Genomic DNA, 24199 nt, shown 5'->3' with positions numbered 1-24199 from the left:
AGGCAAACAGTAGTCCCTAAGCTTACCGCCGTCTCGCCCCCGCCCTTCTCCACCGATTTCCTGTCAACCGGGAGGGGTGCTCCCGGAGCGGTGGGAGATGTGGGGTGCAGGGAGCGGGGACCAAAGGGGTTACCCAGCTGTAGGTAGGTACTGCGCCATTCCCTCCCAGCAGGCGGCCCGGACACTGGTTTACTTCTCCCCTCACCCCCGCCCTCCTCTCGCTCTACCCCCCTCCTTTCCCCCGTCTTCTCCTCTGTCTAGTCCCTCCCCCTCGCCTTTGAAAAGGGCTGGCTCGGCACTGGCTCGGTGCAGTCGGTTAATCTTCAGGGCTGGAGGATTCGTGAGCCCGATCGAGCCGGAGCTACACGCAGCGGCCCGCGTGGCAAAGCAGAAAGCAAGCTGAACTGAATGCGCCGGGTGACATTAGCAGCGGCGACACAGGCAGCCCAGGCAGCCCCGGCGTTCTGAACAGCCTCGGAGGCAGCCTCCACGACTCCAGCTGCTTCAGGGACTGAGCTGTGGCGGTAGAGCCCACTACAGCAATCTCAGTCTCGGTGGAGCTAGAGAAAGCCTTTTCTCTTTTTTACTTACCACCTCATTCTGCTGTAGAGGCTTCGTTCACTGAGTAAGTATCCGGTCCGGGTGCCAGAATAGAGTGTGGCCAGTGAGGCGTGAGTACAGGACTTAGTACGCGGAGGCTTCCCGCTGCCCACTCCTGGATTCTTGACTATGACAAGAATGATTTTAGAGACGCTTCTGGTGTCCTTTTTCCTCTTCCCCCATATGTTCCCTGGAGGTAAGAGAAAGAGCAAACCCCAGAGGTGAGCGCAGATAGAATATTTTTCAGGCACTGCCACCGCTTGGCTTGGCCCGGTTACTTTGCGAAAACTCTCACTTCTGTCAGAAAAGTGTCCACTCATGAATTTCCCCGACATTGGCCCTGCAAAAAGGTCTTTCACTTTTGGCTTCAGCCGGGCTGAGGGAAACTCAAGATTGGGGCAGGTTCTGAGAAAAGATCATACCCGGTACTCTGGCCAGCCTGGCAGACCGGAGGAAGCTGTGTGCTTCTATCTCGGGGGGCTAGGGATTTTGGATCCCAGCCAGGCTGGCTTTAACCTTTGGGTGCCCGACCCTTGGCACGGAATGAAGAAGAGCGCAGCGCGCCATGGAGCGCGCAGGTTCCCTGGGCCGTTCTGCCTGGTGCTGGCCTCCCGGCCTTTCCTTCCCGCCCTACTATGCTCAGCCAGCAGCACCTGCTGAATGCGGAGATGGTAAGTGTGGAAAATTCTGTCTAGCTTTAAAAAAAGAAATTTCTTATAATCACGTAGCTGAAAAACATACTTTCCTCATTAAAAAAAAAGAGAGAGAGAGAGACTTTTTCTAAGAGCGTAGCGGAACATAAAAGTGTACCTCTTTCACTAGAGAAATGACTTTTAACCCCTTAGCCAAACAAACAAAAAAATCCCACAAAACAACAACAAAAACAAAACCGCCTACCAAGCCCATAAATGAATGGCGTTTATTAAGATAGAACCTAAAAACAGTTCCTCTCTCCACAAAGGAATTATTTTTTTAAGCGCGTAGCCATAAAACAGCCCCTTTCCTCGAAAATGAATGCCTCAATAAGCACATCATCAGAAAAGGTGACTGTTTAAAAGCGCGTAGTCGCAAATGGGTGCTTTTCCTTAGAGACTTTAGAAAAGCAGAGAGGCAAGCTGCCCTCGGTTGGAGACAGAACTAACATATGAGCGATTAGCCACAAATTGACTTCCTTTCCTTGCAAAAAAAGCGAGGAGGTCCATTTCTTAGAGGTACAAGGGGAACCACGTCTTTCCTCCCCCAAGGAAAGACTTAGAATTCAATGAAGAGGGCCTCTTCATTTCCAGGTGAATTATTCCAGGTTTTGCCACTTTGGCCGCCCTGCGGTTTTGGGTGGGGGCGCCCAGGTACCTGTAGGGAATGAGTATGTACACGCATCTGTAGGAGGTTCCTCGCTTCTCCGAGTGGGATGCCCTTCCAAAATGTTGGCTGGGGGCTGGGAATCGAAACTTGCGCCACTGCGGCACACACCCACAAAACAAAGACCTAAGAAGAGAGTGGCTAGCAAAAATTAATTAATTAATTAATTAAATAGCAAGAACAAAACGAAAGCAAGTCCTTGTTTGCAAGTATCTCGTGATGGCATTTAAACCTAGCACAGGAGCTGTTGTACTAAGAAAAGTATGTGGAAGGAAGTGCTTAAAAAACGAGATAGGCCGGGAACCGGGTAGAAAATATGCGGAGGGGCGATGGTTTTGGAGGAGCCGCTTGCGTGCTCTTAAGCGCAGCAACGAGAAAACCACCTGCGGACAGTGCAGAGAATTCTGAACACAGCGCAACATCTGAGGAGGTAGTGGTGCTTCATAATGAAAGCGACTCTTCCTCCTCCCATAAAAGGTTAAAAGAGGTCTGACTCAAAAAAAAAAAAAAAAAGGTTACTTGCCCGCACCTTCTGGGTAAAGACTAAATGGAATTCCACTCTCATTTGAAACAAACTCGCACAATCATGGCTGGAAATCTAAGCCTCAGGGCTGTCCTTTAGCCTGCATTTTCGGGGTGGGGGTGGGCATTTAAAAGCAAGTAGAAGTAACAGAATTTGTAGAGGTTTCCCCCTTTCCTGCCTTTGGTTCATCCGAGGAAGTGCGGACGATATGCGGGCGGTATTAAGGAATGAACCAAGAGACAGACGCGCTAAGGTCTAAAGATACCTTTCTCCCTCTGCTAAATTAAGAATTCCCTCGCGCAGCTCGCAAGGGCTGAGTCCAGCCACCACCTCCACCTCGGTGCTTCTGCCAAGAGGTAAGGGAGCGCCTCCACCAGCGAGGCCCAAAAACCTTTTTCTCCAGTCGCCTTCGCCTGGGCAGCCCCTCGCTCTGGCAATGATGTCAGCCCTTGAGCGGCAAGGCCGAGCGGAAGCCCAGAGAGTAAGTAGTCCGTGTCGGGAGCGCGATCAGCCCTGCCCCGCGCGCTCCCGGTGCGTAGCCGCCCCCGCTTCCTTTGGGCCTCCTTCCCGCGCTGTAGGTCTCGGCCCCTCCTTTCAGCTCCCAAGAGGCGCGTGGAGACCTGGGAGGCGGTGGAGACTTGTGAGGGCTCGGCGTCAGCCGGTTTTGAACCTCGGGATCAAATACAGATTGAGGATCTCCCCTCACTCTCCCCCCCCCCGTTCTCGCCCCCTTTCAGTTTACACCTTCACTATTAACTGAATTTACTTATTTAGCTGCGTTTTAGAGGGCACGTTCTTCGGATAAAATAATAATAGTTACCAGTGTTACATTTCCGCTGTTTTCTCTCCTTTCTGGGTGATAAGGAAGGGGGGTGTGAAAACCGGCGTCTCTCAAATCCCGTGGCCATCTTTTCTCCCTAGTAAGCGAAGAGGGTCTTCTTGGAAAAGAAATGGTGCGGTGGGGGAGGGGTCAGTCAGAGGCGGTGGCACTGTGTGAGGAGGCACTTTCATTGAAAGAGGGGACTGGAGTTCCGGAGTTGTGGGAAGAAAGGTTCTAGTTACTGCTGCTTCAGAGGAGAGGCTACAGTGCTCTTTATGATGAAGATGCACTGTCACTGGAGACCAGCGCGCCAAATCGGAAAGATTAAGGAATAGGATTTTTTCAAGACAGAAGGCCATTTAGGCTTCCTCTCTGAGTTTGCTTGTCTCGTTTTAAGGAGTAACCCTCCTGCTTTCCTGAATTTGAGGCTAATCCTTTACCCCTGATTGTTGACAATCCTTTCTTTAGTTTTGGAAGAAGGACCTCAGCGTGCAGTTGGAGAAGGTTGCACAGGGCAAGAGGGAGGGGACGAAGGCAGGATGTAGGCAACTGGGCCTCCGAACCCGTTAACCTTCCCAAGGAAATTACATTCAGAGAGGATCACAACAAACTGCTTACTTACTGTATGTTGGATTGGTGGCAGGTGGGAAATTTGGGGGAAAGGGAGCAGTAGAAAAGAATTGTTATGTTTTGTAAATCTAGGATTTTGTTTTCTTCTAACCTTTGATAGAAGGCTTCCCTAATGTGGTGTATCGGAAAAGGCAGCAAACTTAAACTTGCTGTGTGTTTGGAATACAGAAATGGGAAAGAAACACAGACCAAGCATAAAAACACATCCATTTTCTAAAGTTCAATTATTTGCTGAGGGTTGAAAGGAGTTTGTTTGTTTGTTTGTTTTTGTTTTTTTTCCCAAATAACCTGAATGCAATTCAGCTGGACACACAAGTAGTGTTGGTTTGGACAGCTGGAATCCCTGGCAGAATGGATTCCAGGTTTCACACTATTTATTCTCTTAGTATCCAAAACTTTGTTTTTTGCAAGATAGAAATTCCTGATAGCTTCCAGAATGCTGGTGGCAGGAGAAATCTGGTAGAAACTTAGAAAACAGAAAATGCTCCTTTTCTCTGTGCAATCAGTCCACAACAGCCTTTATCCAGGATTTATAAGTTTCCTGGGGCAGGAGGAGAGCCACACCTACAAGGAGACTTTACATAACCACTGGATTTAACCTGCTTTGACAAAATATGTTTGGCTGCTACATTTTCTATTAGTAGAAAGAGAAATTATTCAGGGGATGAAATTTTGAAATCTAATTGTCTCCAGGAATCTTGCTTCACATATTTTAAAGGAGGTTCCATCTGTGTATTTATTAACGAAAGTATCCACAAACATTAATTAGTCATCTAGTGTGCCAGACATGTGCTAGGCTCCAGGAATACAAAAGAGAATATGAAAAGGTGGCTTGATGCCTCTGTGAGCCAGGACATTCTTATAAATTTATGATACAATGTGATAAATGTTCTAATTGAGCATAGTGGAAGGAGAAATTAATTTTTGCTAAGAGATTGAGAAGAGATTCATAAAGAAGGTGTTTCTCTGGCTTTGAGAAATGGATATTCCTAGGCAGTGGCTAGCCAGGAAGTAGACTTGGAAGAGCCTCACACAGACTACCTAAGGAAAGCTGGGAGGGGCTGATGTCCCACTGTGCAGTTAGGAGGTATGTGTGTATTTTGTAGATTCAGGCCACCTTTAAATTTTTTTTCAAGCAAATATGTTAAAAACAACAAGAAGGATGAGGAAATTGGGTAGTGTGTGGAACACAATAGAAACATTTTTGTTGTTTGTCTTTAAATGAATATTTGAATAAATTAATGCATTCGGAAAAGAGAGTGGAAGGAGTAAGTTAAAAATATACTGCAACATCCAGAAAAGAGGAGGAATTAATGAAGAGGGCCTAAAATAAATTAGTATAACTGAGAAAGAAAGGAATGCTAATTTGGGGAAGAAAATTTATCTTTAGTCATAATCATCTATCCACTATATCTTGATACTCATCTCATCTTCCTCTCCCAGGCATCCAAGTTCCCCGTCTTCCACCATGAGAGTAAACTTGAGCCACTTGCAAGCACACTTACCTTCATCGCACTCCATTTTTCACACACGTCTCTACATCATCTCTCCCACCCTTCCCATTTCAGCTTTCTCTCTACCTACAGTGAGTCCCTTAATCTTGGCTTTTTCCTTCCTTTAAGCCCAACAAACACCTCTATTTCTATTCTTTTTCCTCTGCTTCTCTGTCTTCCCTCCCTGCTACTTCTCTACATTACCTACCTAAGTTATTTCTCCACTCATCCCCATTTTACTTCCTCCTTCCCACTAGCTACCTTGCACTCTCTTCTCATTCAGTGACCTCAAAGAAGTTAAAACAACAACAACAACAACAACAACAACAACCAAGGAACATCTACTTCCAACTCAGAGATTTGTGAAATTTTCCTCACCAAGGAGATTTCTTGTTATCTGTCTGTGTCTTTTGCTATTTTATTTCAAACAAAATTTATGATGCAATTCCTTAGATTTGTTATATTTTTTGTTATGCCTCAAAATATCTGTTTTCCTTTGGTTACAACTAGGGTTTCAAATATTGTACATTGGGGAATCCAAGTTTTCTGAATTTCTCACTACACTCTCCTGAAATTGTTTCTTTGCATCCCATCCTTTCTGGTATATTCTCTTCCCCTTCTTTTATGTTTTCAGTAAATGTTTCTTTCATATTTTTCTTTCCCTCCCCTTTTTGCCTTATGGCTCAAATTTATATATTTTGAGAGGGTATTCCCCTTAGACAGTCCCCCCCAAACACAGACACTCAGGATTTTAAGGCCTTTGTCAAAGCACATTCATACAAACATATACAGTTACATGTCAATCTTCAGAGACAAAGGAACCCTTGTTTTTTGTTTTTTGTTTTTTTACTACATTCTGAGAGTTATTTTGGTGTATGTGGAAAAGGGACAATTCTTAGATGGTCCATATTTCCACATGCAGTAAGGTTGGCTGAACCTTTTACTGGGAATTGGGGAGGGAAGAAAGAGTATGCAGTAAAAATAGATGATTCATTCTTTCATCAATGACATATGTAATTTCTACCTTTGGGAAAAATAAAACATATAACTACATTTAATTAGATTGACTTTATATTATAACACTCCAAATTAGCATGTCATTGAGCAGAGTTCTATTATCTGAAGACATTCTTGATCATTCAGTATCCAGAATGAAGAAAACTAGGTAAGATGCCTTGATATTCCAGATTAGCTTGTGATGTTCACATTAATCTAATCCTTTCTGAAATAGCGTTATTTTTCAATAGAAGTTTATCATGAAGGCATCATCCCTAAAATGTGGTTATCTTTTTTTAGGAGAAAACATCAAATGACCTATATGCCATGGTCCCTCAAGGTTTACACCCTGTGCAACATTAATTGTAAAGTACAGGTTTATTATATGGAGAAACCTATTTTAGGGTGAAGAGTACCTTTTGAGATTTCGTGACATCTGTGGAAAGACTACATTCTCATTATCAAACGGTAAAAAATTGGATAAAGAGTTTTTCAATCACGATTTTCGAGTTAAGAGTGGCTTGGCAGAAATCATAAATGCTTCTATTTTGCACTTCAAAAATTCTTAACTGATCAAGGAGTTTAAGTGTCCTTTTAATTATCTTTAATGTGTTAATCATCAAATCAGTATAATAGATTTTGAAAGTAAGAGTGATGATGGCTATAGTTGTCATTTCCAGCTCAGATCTGAAAGAGTGATTTTTTTTTCCTACCTAATCTTCTCAACTCAAATGTGTAGATTTGGGAAGACAAAAAAAAGGAAAGGGAAAAGAAAGAAGAGACTAACTCCTCCAAGATAATTTTTCTCTCTTTAATAAAAACTATTTTAATTAATATAATATACCTTTTAGCATGACAATAATAAAAGTAACACAAGGTATTTTATGATTTATATTTTATTAGCATCTAGAGAGTGATCTTGGGCAAATAATTTAATCCCCCTGGAGTACAGTTTTCCCAAAAGTAAAATGAAGAAAGTGTAAATTATTTCAAGTCCATTTCCAGTGAAAAAAATAGGATGTTTTACAAAAATCAGTAGTCATATAAAGCATTATTTCTTTGTCCCATGGTACTGCAGGTATTACCAGTTTTACTGCATTGATCCATTAACCATTAATAACAAAAAATGTATTGCTTGCCCAGCATTATATTTCTTTAGATGTAGGGGTTGGACTGTGAAGGGTGATCCTTAAAGAATTTAAAGTAGTACCTGCTTTGAGAAGCTTACATTCTGATTGGGCAAAACCAATGAACAACAAAAATAGCAAAGTAATGTATAGTGACATTAAATTAAATTCAGCATACACTGAGTGCCAGGTGGTATGTTGCAAATATGCCAAGTATGGTCCAGGTTTTATAAACTGTGGAATTAAAGGGGACCAGAAAGATCATTTGGTCCAACCTCTTCATTTTACCGTAAGTAAACTAAGGGTATAGGAGTTCATGTAAGGCATTGGGTAATAGCATTAAATAATATACTCTGCAACCTTACCTGTTCCCCGCTTTGCTTGAATGCAGAAATAGTTTTGTACCTTATCAAAAAGTTAAATATATCCAAGATTTGTTTATTTCTTTGGCTTTATTAAGCTCAACAATTTCCCAATTTGACTCAGATATGGAAAATACTGCTTTACACATTTTCTTTTGAATTTACATTATTAAAATGTCTTTATTGTGCATATTATGTTATAAAACATAAAAAATGAAGTTTTGCCATGAAGGCTAAATAAATAAAGTACCAAGGCATTAAATTATATAAATATTTTAACTATTTCAAAATGACTTGAAAACCCATTTACTTAAAATGGCAAGCAATATACATTCCTCAAAGGATGATTTTATTTTTATAAATTCATATTTACCTAAAGACTTAGAAGTACATTTTCTGAAGGTTTAAATATAATTTGGGAAAGATTTTAACTTTGGTCTGCTTGCTGCATGATCTTATTGCCCATGTCTGTATGTTAGGGAATAAAGGTCAGGTAGAGGTAGTCTGGCAAAATATACCAAAGCAAAGCTTTGATTTCTTCCCTGAATAAACTTAGAGTGGTTTATTTTACTTTGTGGCAGAGGGAAGGCATGGGACTGTTTTTCAGTTTAGTGTAAACATGCAACCTTTTTGAAACTGCCTAGGCTTGCTTCTCTTTCTCAGTTCTAGTATTATATATTTAGACTAAACTGTTACTTGCTAGGGTTTTTTTTTTTTTTTTTTTTTGCTAGTTTTACTTGGATCATGAAACCTCAAAAACATGTGAATACATTAAAATTTTAGAAGAAAGGCTTAACAATGGGTAATAAACACACACCAACACACACAAACTAACAGGATAAAACTTCACGTGGGAGCTTGCTTTATGGTCATCAGGCAAGATTTCCATTGTCTTTCTCTTTACATCAGGAAAAAAAAAATTGTGCAGCTTAACACTGATATTTTAGCCTTCAGTCAGGCTCCACAGTTCTTATAGCATCCTTTGTCTTGCAACTTTTTTTAGCCCATGAACTCTCTTTTAACAAAATCTGTGATATAAAGCAGTTTCAATATATGCTAGCCATTTCATAATTGGGGGGTGCAAAGCAGGATTGTTTGAGGAAGGGAATTTGAATCCATTACATATCATATGGCTTCTGAATGCCTTAGAATTGCATACAAGAGTAAATAAATATGGGAATATAAGGTCACTGCTAAAAACAATAGCTGGTTAGCTATAACAGAATCAAAGCATTTTAGAAAGAAATAGAGCCAAATACACAATTTGTAATCAATCACCATTACTGCCAAGACTTGTTATTTCAAACTCCAGTTTCTAGGAAGTTACATTCTATTCCTGTGTGTCTCAGACTTATATGTGCATTCCAGTCATCTGGGAATCTTGTTAAAATGCAGGTTCTGATTCAGTACAGTCTAGGTAGGACCTGAAATTTTGCATTTCTAGCATGTTTACTAGGGATGTAGATGCTGCTGCCCCCTGCAAACCACACTGAGCAACAAAAGGCTAATTCTTAGTCTGGTAAACAACATGAAAATGGTGAAGTAAGCAAAGGTAACAGCAAAGGACTAAGTTTTTAAAAATTAAAATGATATGAATTATTGCTTTGGGGTATTAAAATTGATTTTAACCTTTGGTATAACTAGATCAATTGAAACTAGTTCAGAAGAAAAACCAGTTGCTTGCTCATTGTATAGTCAAATTTATTTTTACAAGCACTATGTGCAACATTTATAACATTTTAAAAAGAAAACCATTGGCCACAGACTGTCAACAGCTTACCAATATTTTTTAAATTTTTCTAATTTCCCAAAGAGATCCAAAAATTCTGAGCAGTTTAATATAACATAGATCATTGGTGATATTAGTTTGTGAAATGTTGAACATGAACATATCAATTAATTGTTCAGACTTCAGAATAAAATGACCAATTATAGTTTGGTCATTGTAAATTTGGAATGTATTTTGTAAAATTGTAAATTGTAAATTTTCATTTACCTAATTCAAAGACATTATTTTTATTTTCCTTTTAGTGTCTGATTTTTTTCTGTAAATCTATTTTAATAAGTTATACTTGACGTACAGGTTTAGAATGAATGCCAGATTCCATCTGTATTCAGCACTTGCAGCCAATTTCCAACTTCAGGAAGTAATAAAGTATATGAGGTAATAGGCCTGCTCAGTTGTCCGTCTGACTATGCTGATAGCAAAAAGATTTGGTCTGTGAAGAAAATGCAAGTTGCACTCATAAGGTTAGGAATTGATTTTTAATCTCCTTATTCAACTATTTTACATCTTGCATCAGTGAATGGATCTAAACCTTTGCTGACTTTTTAAAATTTTCAGTCTCTAAAACATCTTCATAACCAAAGCATCCAGGGCAAATTAGTACTTCTTTTTTATTTGTTTGTTTCAAGTTTTTATTTAAGTTCCAGTTGGGTAACATGCAGTGTAATATTAGTTTCAGGTAGTATCTGATATTTTTAAGGACAACAACAGCAATAGCAAAAACGACTTGGTAGAGTTTATTTTATATCTGCTATCTTTCAAAACTCCCCTTAAGGAAGGAACAAATGGTAAATTAGACACTGTGCTAACTTTCTTCACACCCAGACTTTCATCTGAGACTACAGCAAAATAGTCATTTAGTATAAGTGAACTTTTCATTAATAATCATTCTAGGAAATCTTCATAATTCCATTTTTTTAATGTACAGTTAATCTTGGTATGGAACCAGTGTCAAATTAAAACAAACAACATTGAAAACAGCTATTGAAAAAAGTCAAGTATAAGTGTTTAAACTATTGTTAGGAGGCACAGTGTGGTTCCAGCAGATTCAGGAAAACAATTGAAAAAGTTGTCACTTGTAATTGTGGCATTGGGGCTCAGAACCCACTGCCTTCCCAGTGAAACTATTAATCTTTTCTAAGGTCTGACACTTTATTTTTTATTTATTTATTTTTTTGGTACTTAATGTATCTTTATTATTATTATTACTATGTTCAGTTAGCCAGCATGTAGTATTAAGGAGGGGCATGTGTGGTGATGAGCATTGGGTGTTATACACAACTAATGAATCATTGAACACTACATCAAAAACGAATGATGTATTATATGCTGGTCTGATACTTTAATAGCAACAGGAGAACTTGTTTGAGGGCAGCTTGAGGATTCCAATGAACTAAAGGGCCAGTTGGATTAAAGTGTTTTTTGCAAGTTTTAAATAAACTTGGGCATCTGTCAAAATTGCCTTGGATTTTTTTTTATCCTTAACATTATCTAATAATGTTAATCATAGACTGTTTCCATATGCCTGAGAAAGTAAGTATAGCAGCTGAATATCATATATCTTTTTTTTTTGAGGGGGAAATTCCAAAATACACAAAAAAGAAAGAAATAGGAAAAGCAAAACAAAACAAAAACAGGTGAAAAATAACAGACCTCTTCAAATTCTATTTTCAAAGTGGAGATAAAAATTCACTATAAAGAAAGTAAAAATATCGGTTCTATGAAAATATGCTGTTCATGCCTTAAGACAGAATGAGAACAAATTGAGTCAATTTACAATAGCATTAAAACTCAAAAATTAGGGGAGCCTAGCTGGCTCAGTCCTTAGAGCATGTGACTCTTGATTTCAGGGTCATGAGTTCAAACCCCACGTTGGGTGTAGAGCTTACATTTAAAAAAAAAGTTAAAAACTCAAAAATACATAAAATTGAATACAATGTAAAAAGTTAGGTCATGGGGCACCTGAGTGGCTCAGTCGTTAAGCATCTGCCTTCGGCTCAGGTCATGATTCCAGGGCCCTGGGATCGAGCCCCGCATCAGGCTCTCTGCTTGGTGAGCCTGCTTCTCCCTCTCTCCCTCTCTCTCTGCCTCCTGCTCCCCTTGCTTGTGCTCTCTCTCTGTCAAATAAATAAAATCTTTAAAAAAAAGTTGGATTGTGTTTGGGTCATAAGAACTGGAAGAAAAATATGAGATAATTTTTTGACTAACAAGTGTTACAAATGCTAAAATTATTAAAATTCTGAGAATTAGGGTAATCAGTTCTAGCTAGATAACTAAGTCAGTCTTTGTTTTCTTGTTTTAGAAATAATAAGAATACTTCTTAATAGAATAAGATTTAAATATTGAAAATAATAAATAGAGAAAAATACTGTTTAAATGTATAAAATTTTAATAAATCATGTAATTTTAATAAAGATCTTAAAGAGAAATCAGTGAAAGTTGAGCACAATTAGCCAGTAGATAAAGCCATACAATGTACATCAAATGTCGAAGTACTTAAAATTGCCAATAATATGAAAGGATGACAAAAATGGATGATAGTATCACTGAAGAACTGAAGAAGCGATTATATTATTAAAAAAATTAGAATTCAAGGTTAAGATTGGGTTCGAAGTTGAAGATTGACAACTCAAGTAAATGCTATCATTCAAAGAAATAGAAGACACTCTGAGAACATAATGTTTGATATTTCCTTTGAAAATGTGAAAACAAACAACCCAATTTAAAAATGGGCAAAGTATTTCAACAGATATCTTTCCAAAAAAAAAAAAAAGATTTAAAGATGACAAATAAGCATTTGGAAAGATGCTCCACATCATATGTTTATGTTATCAGTGAAATGCAAATTAAAGAAGTAAGATACTACTACACATATATTAGGCCACCTAAAATCTGAAACACTGACCATACCAAATGCTGCCAAGGACGTGGAGCCACAGGAACTGTCATTTGTTGGTAGTGGGGATGAAAAATGATCCTGTATATTCTAGTCAATTTTTCTGTAATCCCAACACTCCTCAAAAAAAAAAGTTGGGGCGCCTGGGTGGCTCAGTCAGTTAAGTGTCCAACTCTTGATTTCTGCTCAGGTCATGATGTAAGTATTGTGAGATTGAGGCCCATGTCAGGCTCTGTGATGATCATGGAGACTGTTCAAGATTCTCTCTCTCCTTCTCCCTCTGCCCCTGTCCCCTCTCTCCCTCTCTAAAAATAAATAAATAAAAAATAAAGTCTATTAATTAAAAAAAGAAGAAAATATCATGCTTTATATTTTCCTTATTTCATACACTAATGATAGCAACTAAATAAATCACCAAGGAACATGCTTTGGTGTTAACTGAAACAACTGAGTTTCTGCAGAAAAACCAAACAGACAATTAATTTAAAAAAAAGTAAATTTATCATGAGTATTTGTATTATATCTAAGTAAATTACCTGAAAAAAAAAAATAAAAGAAATTGCCTGAAGTTGCATTTCTCAGTAACCGTGACAGGCACTACCACACTGTTGTAACTATGTGAATGATTACATTATCATTTTAAAAATTGTTTTCATTGCATTTTAAAGTATTATAAATTTTATCTCATCCAAATCTCACAAAAGTCCTGTGAAACAGATACTATACCATTTTGACATACAAGGAAAGAGACACAGAACTGTCTCTTTTTTTTTCCTTAAGATCACATTACCTCTTAAGTGTCAGAGGCATTACATCATTGTTCTCATGATACCTGGAACAATATTCATAACATCGGCCAATGTGTACTAAAATTTTAGGTCCAAATATGATTAAGGGTATACACACACACACACACACACACACACACACACACATATGGAAAATATTAACAATGTATTTATTATATTTAATCTTTTAGAAGTTTTGAATTTGAGAAATTTTTGGTGAGCATTCATTGAATCTCATTAGACACAATTAGGATAATATCCCTGTCCTTAGTAATTTAACACATATGATAACATAAATATACAATGATAACAATTGTCATAATGGACTAAAAAATAAGGGTGTGATAAAATCCAACAAGAGAGGAGTAGTAAGATGGATAAATATGATAAGCCCTTTTAAATGAGGATTTGATTCTAATCTAAAACAGGCTCAGAAACCAAAGCTGTGTTGCAGTTTTCTTTCTTTGTGAAGATAAAAATATTTGAGAGAATAGGTCTGGCAGGAGAGTATTTGGGAGAATAAAGGAAAATCTATTAAGGCTATGGATTGGATTAGATATAGAAAATTAAATAATAAACTAAAGTGTATTGCTCTGGCTAAGTTCTGGCCATGCTTGAAACCCAGAATTGTGGGAGGTTTCAGGTTTCTCATTTTATCTGAATTACATTCAAGCATTTCCATAAGAGATTTTTATAATAGTAGTCAACCATGTGGGGTGAATAATTTTGCCCACTGGGAGATCACACTTTGTTTTCCCTTGGAAGAGCTAGATTATTAGAAGGTATTACAAAAATATCTTTGGTTGTCAGAGAGACAAATGCTATTTAGGTTCTTTAATGAATCTCATGAGATAATTAGTAAACGAAAGTAGAATGGATGACACATAGTCTGCCAAAGTGCCACTGAATATAAAAGACAAACACTATCCCTATTTTAAAGTTTCCTTAAAATTACAGTTCTACATAAAATTGATATTTGTTTGTGGATTTGCACTTGGCAAAAGACATAACATATAATAATCTAACACTCCAAACAAACCTGTTATATGGAGCATTTTATCCCCTTTCTCTTTTTCCATTTTTCCTTTTCCAAATGAAGAACCAAACTTGTCCAGAATGTGCTAAATGGCCTGCTTAAGGTCATCATGTTAGTTAGCAGTAACTTTAAATTCCATGAGCTTTTCAATATACTATATAGATTGGGACATAGGTGGTAGATAACTATCCTGGGAATTATGCAGTGATTTGAAATTTTTAATAAAGGAAGAAAGAGAAAGGAGGTATTTCCTAGATATGGAATCTAGGTTAGGTTTGACATTTCTCTAAAAAAAATGCAAGTTGTGATGAGATTCCCAGGCTTGATGGAACTAGCGATATGCTGAGGTAACTCATATTAGTAATGTTTTGGTGAAAATACACTTTATTTACTGTTAGGATTTCTCTTCTGTTCTTATATGCCTCCAAATAGAGAGGCACTGAAAGTGTAAAATGCTTGTTCTTAGACATTATGTGGTATCCTTGAATCTCTAGTTTATTCAGTTTTTGTTTTGTTTTGGTTTTTTGTTTTTACTTAAGGTCATCTTTCAGGATTTTTTTGGGATGGTGCATAATTTGCACTTCTTCTGAAATAACTTAATGAAACACAAATACTGTATAAGTGTGAACCGTGATCAGTTACACCTAAGTTTTGTTGTTCACCAGAAAGTTCCATTCCTTTTGAAGTGACTTGTTCAGTCAAGGTCACAAAAGCTAGTTAATGACAATAGGGAATAAAATGTAGGTTTCTCTGGCCAGTGTGCTTTTCACTGTACCATACTGTCTTTTACAATAGTGAAGATTATACAAATAACACAAAATTAGATGTGTAATGATCATATAGGCTGAAAAGTTCCAAAGTGCCGCAAATAATTTTGGTTATAAATTTAGATATTAAATACCAAAGAAAAGTGTAAGTAGCAAAAATGGTGACATTTTAAAGATTTTATTTATTTATTTGAGAGAGAGAGTGAGTCAGAGAGAGAGAGAGAACAGGAGCAGAGGCAGGGGGAGAGGGAGAAGCAGACTCCCCTGCTGAGCAGAGAGCACGATGAGGGGCTTGATCCCAGGACCCTGGGATCATGACCTGAGCCGAAGGCAGACGCTTACCTTACTGAGGTACCCCAATGGTGACTTTTTGAACAAATTAAAGATTTGTTAACTCATTAGCCAATTTTTGTAAGTAAAAACTAAATTTTATAAGTCAAAATTATGTATTTTAAGTAACTTGCTATCGTCAAAATTAGATACATCTTCTACATGAGGTTTTCATGTTGTAATTTAAACTTTACTGAAATTTCACTGTAATACTCTGCTATATTCCAACATAGATTTATGTCTTGAATCCAAGATTTTTATGGTTTTTTTTAATTCAAGTTAGTTAAAATAGAGTGTAGAAATGGCTTTGGGGGTACAATTTAGTGATTCATTACTTACATATAACACCCAGGTGTATCACAAGTGTCCTTCTTATGTCCATCACCCATTTAGCCCATTCTCCCACCTACCTCCCTTCCAGTAACCCTCAGTTTGTTCTCTGTAGTTAAGAGTCTTTTATGGTCTGCCTCACTCTCTGTTTTTATCTTATTTTATTTTTTCTTCCCTTCCCCGATGTGCATCAGTTTAGTTTCTTAAGTTCCATATATGAGTGAAATCATATGGTATTTGTCTTTTTCTGACTTATTTCATTTAGCGTAATACACACTAGCTACATCCATTGCAAATAGCAAGATTTCACTCTTTTTGATGGCTGAGTAATTTATATATATATATATATATATATATATATATATATATATATATATAATCACTTCTTTATCCATTCATCAGTGAAAGGATATTTGGGCTCTTTCCATAACTTGGCTACTGTTGATAATGCTGCAAATAACACAAAATTAGATGTGTAATGATCATATAGGCTGAAAAGTTCAATGTTTATACATTGGAGTGCATGTGACCCTTCAAATCAACACTTTTGTATCCTTTGGATAAATACCTAGTTGTGCAATTGCTGGGTCATGGGATAGTTCTATTTTTAACTTTCTAAGGAACCTCCAAACTGTTTTCCAGAGTGGCTGTACCAGTTTGCATTCCCACCAACTGTGCAAAAGGGTTCCCCTTTCTCCACGTCCTCACCAATATCTATTGTTTCCTAAGTTGTTAATTTTAGCCATTTTGACTAGTGTGAGGTGTTATCTCTGTGGTTTTGATTTGTATCTCCCTGATGGTGAGTGATGTTGAGTATTTCTTTTAATGTGTCTGTTAGTCATATTATGTCTTCTTTGGATAAATGTCTATTCATATCTTCTGCCCATTTTTTAACTGGGTTATTTATTTTGGGGGTGTTGATTTTGATGTGCTCTTTATAGATTCTGGATACTAGCCCATTTTCTGATATGTCATTTGTAAATATCTTCTCCCATTCCATCAGTTGCTTTTTAGTTTTATTGATTGTCTCTTTCACACTTCAGAAGCTTTTTATCTTCACGAGATAAAGCTTTTGTTTCCCTTGACTCCACAGACCTGTCTAGTAAGAGGTTCCTGCAGCCAAGGTCAAAAGGTTACTGCTTGTTTTCTCTTCTGGGATTTTGATGGTTTCCTCTCTTACATTTAGGTCTTTCATCCATTTTGAGTTTATTTTTATGTGTGATATAAGAAAGTGGTCCAGTTTCCTTCTTCTATATGTCCCTGCACAGTTTTCCCAATGCCATATGTTGAAGAGATTGTCTTTTTTCCATTGGATATTCCTTCCTGCTATGTTGAAGATTAGTTGACCATATAACTGTGGTCTATTTCTGGGTTCTCTATTCCCACTGGGTTCTCTGTTCCATTGATATATGTGTCTGTTTTTGTGCCAGTACCATACTTTCTTGATGATTACAACTTTCTAATACAGCTTGAAGTCTAGGATTGTGATGCCTCTCACTTTGCTTTTCTTTTTCAACATTCCTTTGGCTATTCAGGGTCTTTTCTGGTTCCATCCAGATTTTAGGATTGTTCTAGCTCTGTGAAAAATGCTGGTGTTATTTTGATGAGGATTGCATTGAATGTGTAGATTGCTGTGGGTAATATAGACATTTTAACAATATTTGTTCTTCTAGTCCATGAGCATGGAATGTTTTTCCATTTCTTTGTGTCTTCCTCAATTTCCTTCATAAGTGTGCTACAGTTTTTAGAGTACAGATATTTTGTCTCTGTTTAGTTTTATTCCTAGGTATCTTATGGTTTTAAGTATAATTGAAAATGGGATCAATTCATTGATTTCTCTTTCTGTTGCTTCATTATTTTATATAGAAATGTAACAGATTTCTGTATGTTGATATTATATCCTGCAACTTTGCTGAATTCATGAATCAGCTCTGACAATATTTTGGTGGAGTCTTTCAGGTTTTCTACGTAGAGTATCATGTCCTCTGTGAAGATTGAAAGTTTAACTTCTTCCTTGCCAATTTGGATGCCTTTTATTTCCTTTTGTTGTGTGATTGCTGAGGCTAGGACTTCAGTACTATATTGAACAACAGTGGTGAGTGGACATCCATGTCATGTTCCCAAATTTAGGAGAAAAACACTCAGTTTGTCCCCATTGAAGATGATATTAGCTGTGATTCATTCAAATATGGCCTTTATGATGTCAAGGTATGTTCCTTTTATCCCTACTTTCTTGAAGGTTTTCATCAAGAAAGGATGCTATAGGGCACCTGGGTGGCTCAGTTGGTTAAGCTTCTGCCTTTGGCTCAGGTCGTAATCCCAGGGTCCTGGGATTGAGTCCTGCATCGGGCTCCCTGCTTAGCAGGGAGTCTGCTTCTCCCTCTACCCCTCCCCATTGCTCGTGATCTGTCTCTCTCTCATGCTCTCTCTCTCAAACAAATAAATAAAATATTTTTTAAAAAGAAAGCAGGCTGTCTTTTGTCAAATGCTTTTTCTGAATCTATTGAGAGGATTATATGGTTCTTATCTTTCCATTTATTAATGTGATGTATCTGATGATTGCTTTGTGGATATTGAACCACCCCTGAAGCCCAGGAATAAATCTCAGTTGATCATGGTGAATAATCCTTTTAATGTACTGTTGGATCTGATTAGCTAGTATCTTGTTGAGAATTTTTGCATCCATGTTCATAGGGATATTACTCTATAATTCTCCTTTTTTGTAGGGTCCTTATCTGGTTTTGGAATCAAGGTAATGCTGTCCTCATAGAAAGAGTTTGAAACTTTTCTTTCCATTTCTATTTTTCCTATTTCTATATTTTGAGAAGAATAGGCATTAAATGTTATTCAAATGTCTGTGAGAATTCCCCTGGGAAACCATCTGGCCCTGGACTCAATGTTTGTTGGGAGATTTTTTATTACTAATTCAATTTCTTTGCTGGTTATGGATCTGTTCAGGTTTTCTATTTCTCCCTGTTTCAGTTTGCGTTGTTTATACGTTTCTAGAAATGTATCAATTTCTTCCCGATTAGCCAATTTGTTGGCATATAATTGCTCATAATATTCTCTTATAATTGTATTTCTGCAATGTTGGTTGTGATCTCTCCTCTCATTCATGATTTTAATTATTTGGGTCCTTTCTCTTTTCTTTTTTATAAGTCTGGCTAGGGATTTATGTATTTTGTTAATCCTTTCAAAGAACCAGCTCCTAGGTTCATTGATATGTTCCATTGTTTGTTTTAATTTCTATATCATTTATTTCTGCTCTGATCTTAATTATTTCCCTTTTTCTGTTGGCTTTAGCTCCATTAGGTGTAAGTTTAGGTTGTGATTGAGACTTTTCTTTCTTCTTTAGGAAGGCCTGTATTGCTATATATTTCCCTCTTAGGACAGCCTTTGCTGCTTCCCAAAGGTTTTGGGCTGTTGTGTTTTCATTTTCATTTTTATCCATTTTTTAAATTCTTCTTCATTTTTTAAATTCTTCTTTAATTCCTGGTTAACCCATTCCTTCTTTAGATGGATGATCATTCACCTCCATGTATTTGTGGTCTTTCCAAATTTTTTCTTGTGATTCAAGTTTCATAGCGTTGTGATCTGAAAATATGCATGGTATGATCTCAATCTTTTTGTACCAGTTGAGGCCTGATTTGTGACCTACTGTGTAATCTATTCTGGAGAATATTCCGTGTGCACTTGAAAAGAATGTGTATTTTCTGCTTTAGGATGAAATGCTCTAAATATATCTGTTAAGTCAGTTTGGTCCAGTATGTCATTCCCAGCCTTTGTTTCCTTGCTGATCTGCTTAGATGATCTGTCCATTTTTGTGAATGGGGTGTTGAAATCCCATACTATTATTGTATTATCAATGAGTTTCTTTAAGTTTGCAATTAATTATTTTATATGTGTGGCTGATCCCAAGTTGGAGGCATGAATATTTACAATTGTTAGATCTTCTTGTTGAATAGATCCCTTTATTGCAATATAGTGCCTTTCTTCATCTCTTATTATAGTCTTTGGTTTAAAATCTAGTTTGTCTGATTTAAGGATTGCTACTCCACCTTTCTTTTGGTGTCCATTAGTATGATAAATGGTTCTCCAGCCCCTCATTTTTAATTTGGAGGTGTTTTTAGGTCTAAAGTGAGTCTCTTGTAGGCAACATATCAATAGGTCTTGATTTTTTATCCATTCTGATACCCTATGTCTTTTGATTGGAACATTGAGTCCATCTTCATTCAGAGTAATTATTGAAAGATATGAATTTAGTGCCATTCTGTTACCTGTAAAGTCGCTGTTCCTATAGATTGTCTCTCAGCCTTTCTAATCTTTGTTACTTTTGGTCTCTCTGCTCAAAGGATCCCCTTTAATATTTCTTGCTTAGCTAATTTAGTGTTCACAAACTCCTTTACTCCTTGACTGTCTTGGAAACTCTTTATCTCTCCTCTTCTGAATGACAGCCTTACTGGATATAGTATTCTTTTCTGTGTATTTTTCCCATTCAGCATTTTGAGTATATGCCACTTTCTTCTGACCTGTTACATTTCTGTGCACAGGTCTGTGGCTAACCTTTTGTGTCTACCCTTAAAGGTTAAGGACCTTTTGTCCCTAGCTGCCTTCAGGATTCTCTCTTTTTCTTTGTATTTTTCAAGTTTCATGTTTCATTGTAATATGTTTTGGTGTTGACCTGTTTTTGTTGATTCTGAAGGCAGGTCTCTATGCCTCTTGGACATGAATGCCTGTTTCCTCCCCAAATTAGGGGAGTTCTTAGCTTTCAAATAGACCATCTGCCTTTTTTCCTGCTCTTCCTATGGGACTCCTATGATACAGATATTACTGTGCTTTCTAGCATTGCTGAGTTCCTTAGGTCTATACTCGTGATCTAATAGTTTTCATTCCCTCTTCTTTCCAGCTTCATTATTTTCTATAATTTTATCTTCTATTTCACCTATTTGTTCCTCTGCTTCTTCCATCCTCATTGTGATTACATCCAGCGATTTTGCATCTCAGTTATAGCATTTTTTATTTCGGCTTGACTAGTTTTTATATCTTTTATCTCTGCAGCAAAGGTTTCTTTGCTGTCTTCTATGTTTCTTTCAAGCCCAGCTTGTATTCATATAAGTGTTGTTCTAAATTCTTGTTCAAATATATTGTTTTGTCTTTTTTGAGCAAAGCCCTTGCTGTGATTTCTTCTTGATCTTTCTTTTGGGGAGAATTCCTCCATCTTATCATTATGTCTAGGTTTCTGTCTTTTGCATGTTATGAAAGCTTGTTATGTTTCCTAGTCCTAAGACTAATACTTTATTAAGAAGGGGTCCTGTACTCTCCAAGGCCTGGCTCCAGGGCCTGGCTCCAGATCCTGGAAGTGTTCTGGCATACGCTGTGTGCAATCTGCTATTGTGTTTTGGCTGTTCTTTCCCACAGGTCAGTCCTCTGCAGAGTTCCTCTTTGCTTGCAGTGGGGAGTGTTTGGACCTTTAACTAAGTGTGGTTTGATTTGTTTGTTAAGATAAGCCTGATTTAAAAAAAAAATCTGATCCAAGAAAAGAGAAAAGGAAAAGGAACAAGAAAGCAAATGAACAAACAATAAAAGTGTAAGCCTGATTCCAAAGAAGAAAGAAAGAAAAAAGAAAGAGGAAAAAAAAGCCTAATCCAAAAATCAAGAAAAACAAACAAGTGAACAAATGAACAAAAAAGTATAAGCCTGATGCCAAAGGGAAAAAATAATTAAAATATAAAAAATGAAATAAAATAATATTAAAAATTAAAATGAATAAAAATAAAAATAATAAAAAATAATATTTTTTAAAAAAGAAAAAGAATCCTAGTCCTATTTCCACTGGAGCTGAAGCTGACACTTTGGAGCCACTGCATGATCAGTAGCCTTGATCCATGTGGAGGGCCTGTGTTGGTCCTCTGAGGGAGAAGCCTGCTGTGCTGGCTTGAAGTCAGACCTGCCCTAATAAAGATGTTCCTTCCTGAGCCCTGGGGAGCAGGGTTTGGTGTAATTGACTCCAGCCTCTACTGGAGGCACTTTGTTTTTCTCTGAAGACTAGTTGTGTTGGTGGGCCTTAGGAGGAGGGTGGAAAATGGTGTCACCCCACCCTCTTGTCCCTGGGGAGGGGAACTCGTGGCATCTGCTATTCAGGAGGCCCTCACAGAAAAGTGAACACCCTTCTCTTCTATGTCCCAGGCTTTCATGAGATCCCTGCCTTCAACCTGTCTGTGCCCAGCCATCGGCACACCCAGTGCCATAGTTCTGAGTTTTATCTCTGGCTGGCAGCTGGGATTCAAAACAACAAACCTTAGGGGGAGGAGGGAAGATGGCAGAAGAGTACAGGACCTCATTTCATCTGGTCCCTTGAATTCAGCTAGATATCTATCAAATCATTATGAACACCTGTGAATTCAACCTGAGAACTAAGAAAAGAATTGCTGGAATTCTACAAATAGAAAAGCGACCACTTTTTGCAAGGTAGGAGGTGCAGAGAAGTGAATCTGAGAGCATATATCAGAAGGTAAACAGAGGGGGTGAGGGAACCTCCGTAAGCCCGCTACTGGAAAATGATATAGCCATGGAGTGCAAAATCAGAACTTTTAGAAGTCTGCTCACATGAGCAATGTCCCTGACTGAGAGGTGCTCAGGTGGCCAGTCATGACAGAATCCTGGGTGGGACAATGTGGTCTCAGGATCCCTGGGCTCACAGACAGAAAGGGGGTTCCTCAGTTGGCAGAGTTCCCAAGCAGTGGAGCAGGGAAACCGGCTACAATCAGAGAGCCTCAGAGTGGGCTTTCAGCTTAAATGTGAACTTTCACCTAAAATGTGAACTGCGAAACAATAAGGGGACCGTTCCCTGAGCAAGGACCCTGCAAACTGCAGATACTTAGCAACCCTCCTCCTTCCCCCAGGAGGAGCAGCGTGGGTTCTCACCACAGGAGTCTGCAGAATTTGATGTACACAAAAGTAATTAACTACTTTTTCCTGAGGGTTCATTGAAGACTGGGGGCCAAAATCTTTCAAAAATAAGGCTGGAGATCAGGGTGCCACCATTTTTACCATTTTATTTTCATACCCTAGGCAGTGCGGAAAGCCTTCAGGGAACAAAAGCCACACAGAGCAACCCGAAGCAACTTACCCTGAGCCTGGCACCTGGCCTAGGGTGGTGAAACTCTGCCCAGGCAAAGACACCTGAGAATCAGCAGAGCAGGCCCCTCCCCCAGAAGACCAGCAGGAACCTCAGGCTAATAACAAGTTTACCTGTCACAGAGAATTGAAAAACTCCAGTGCTAAGGGAAAATAGTGTATAGAATTTAAGGGTTTTTTTTTTCTCACGATTCTTTCATTTTTCAGTTTAAACTCTCTTTTTTTTTCCTTTTCAACTAGTTTCTTATTTTAACAACCCTTTTTAAAGCCATTTTAAAATTTTCATATTTATGTTTTATAGATATATTCTTCATTTTTTGGCTTCCTTTCACTGCATTCAAATATATATATACATTTTTCTTTCTTTACAGTTTATATCAAGTGTCTTCTAACAAACAGATGAAAAGATACCCAAGACCAAGTGTATTACCCTGTTCTATCTACCTGTTTGATTATATTCTCTCTTTTTTCCTTTTTTTTTCTTTTTCTTTTTTGGTTTCTGTTGGCTTCTGATTTACCTAGTGTATATTTTGGTGGGGTTGAGGTTGATATTTTTATTCTTCGTTTTTTAATTTTTTAATTTCTGTCTTTTTCCCTCTCATTCATCAATTCTTCTCTGAACAAAATGACCAGAAGGAAAAATTCCCAGAATAAAGAACAAGAGGCAGTACTCACTGCCAGAGACTCAATAAATATGGATACGGTACAATGTCAGAGCTAGAATTCAGAAAAATGATTATAAAGATACTAATTGGACTTGGAAAAAGCATACAAGACACTAGAGAAAACATTTCTAGAGAAAGGAAAGAACTAAGATCTAATTGGGTTGAAATAAAAAAGGGTATTGCTGAGATGAAATCAACAATGGAGTCTCTTACTGCTAGGATAAATAAGCCGGAAGAGAGAATAAGTAATATAAAAGGAAAATTTTGGAGAATGCAGAAACTGAGCTAAAGAGAAATAAACAATTACTGGACCATGAGGGGAGGATTTGCAAGATCAGAGATACCATAATATGGAACAATATCAGAATTATTGTGGTCCAAGAGGAAGAGGAAAGAGATACATAAGGTATATTTGAGCCATTTATAGCTGAAGACTGCCACATTCTGGGGAAGGAAACAGGCATTCAAGTCCAGTAGGTAGAGAGAACACCCCTCAAAATCACTAAAAATAGATCAATGCTCCAACATATAATAGCGAATCTTGCAAATTTCAG

At 37.7% G+C, this 24199-nt stretch overlaps 1 protein-coding gene across 1 annotated transcript in view; it reads left to right on the top strand.

The window, feature by feature from the left end:
* Nucleotides 1-281: 281 nt before the first annotated feature.
* Nucleotides 282-24199, top strand: part of LOC123787673 (protocadherin-11 X-linked) — a 509534-nt gene continuing 485616 nt past the window's right edge. Inside the window, exon 1 of the mRNA XM_087860053.1 lies at nt 282-625. The gene's annotated coding sequence lies outside the window, so the exon portion shown is untranslated. The remainder of the gene's footprint in view (nt 626-24199) is intronic.

This window comes from Ursus americanus, chromosome X, assembly GCF_024610735.1.
Source record: "Ursus americanus isolate L20-20 chromosome X, mUrsAme1.1.p, whole genome shotgun sequence".
Classification (NCBI taxonomy): domain Eukaryota; kingdom Metazoa; phylum Chordata; class Mammalia; order Carnivora; family Ursidae; genus Ursus; species Ursus americanus.
Note: the sequence above shows the minus strand (reverse complement) of the source record. Positions and strands in the feature narration are given on the sequence as shown.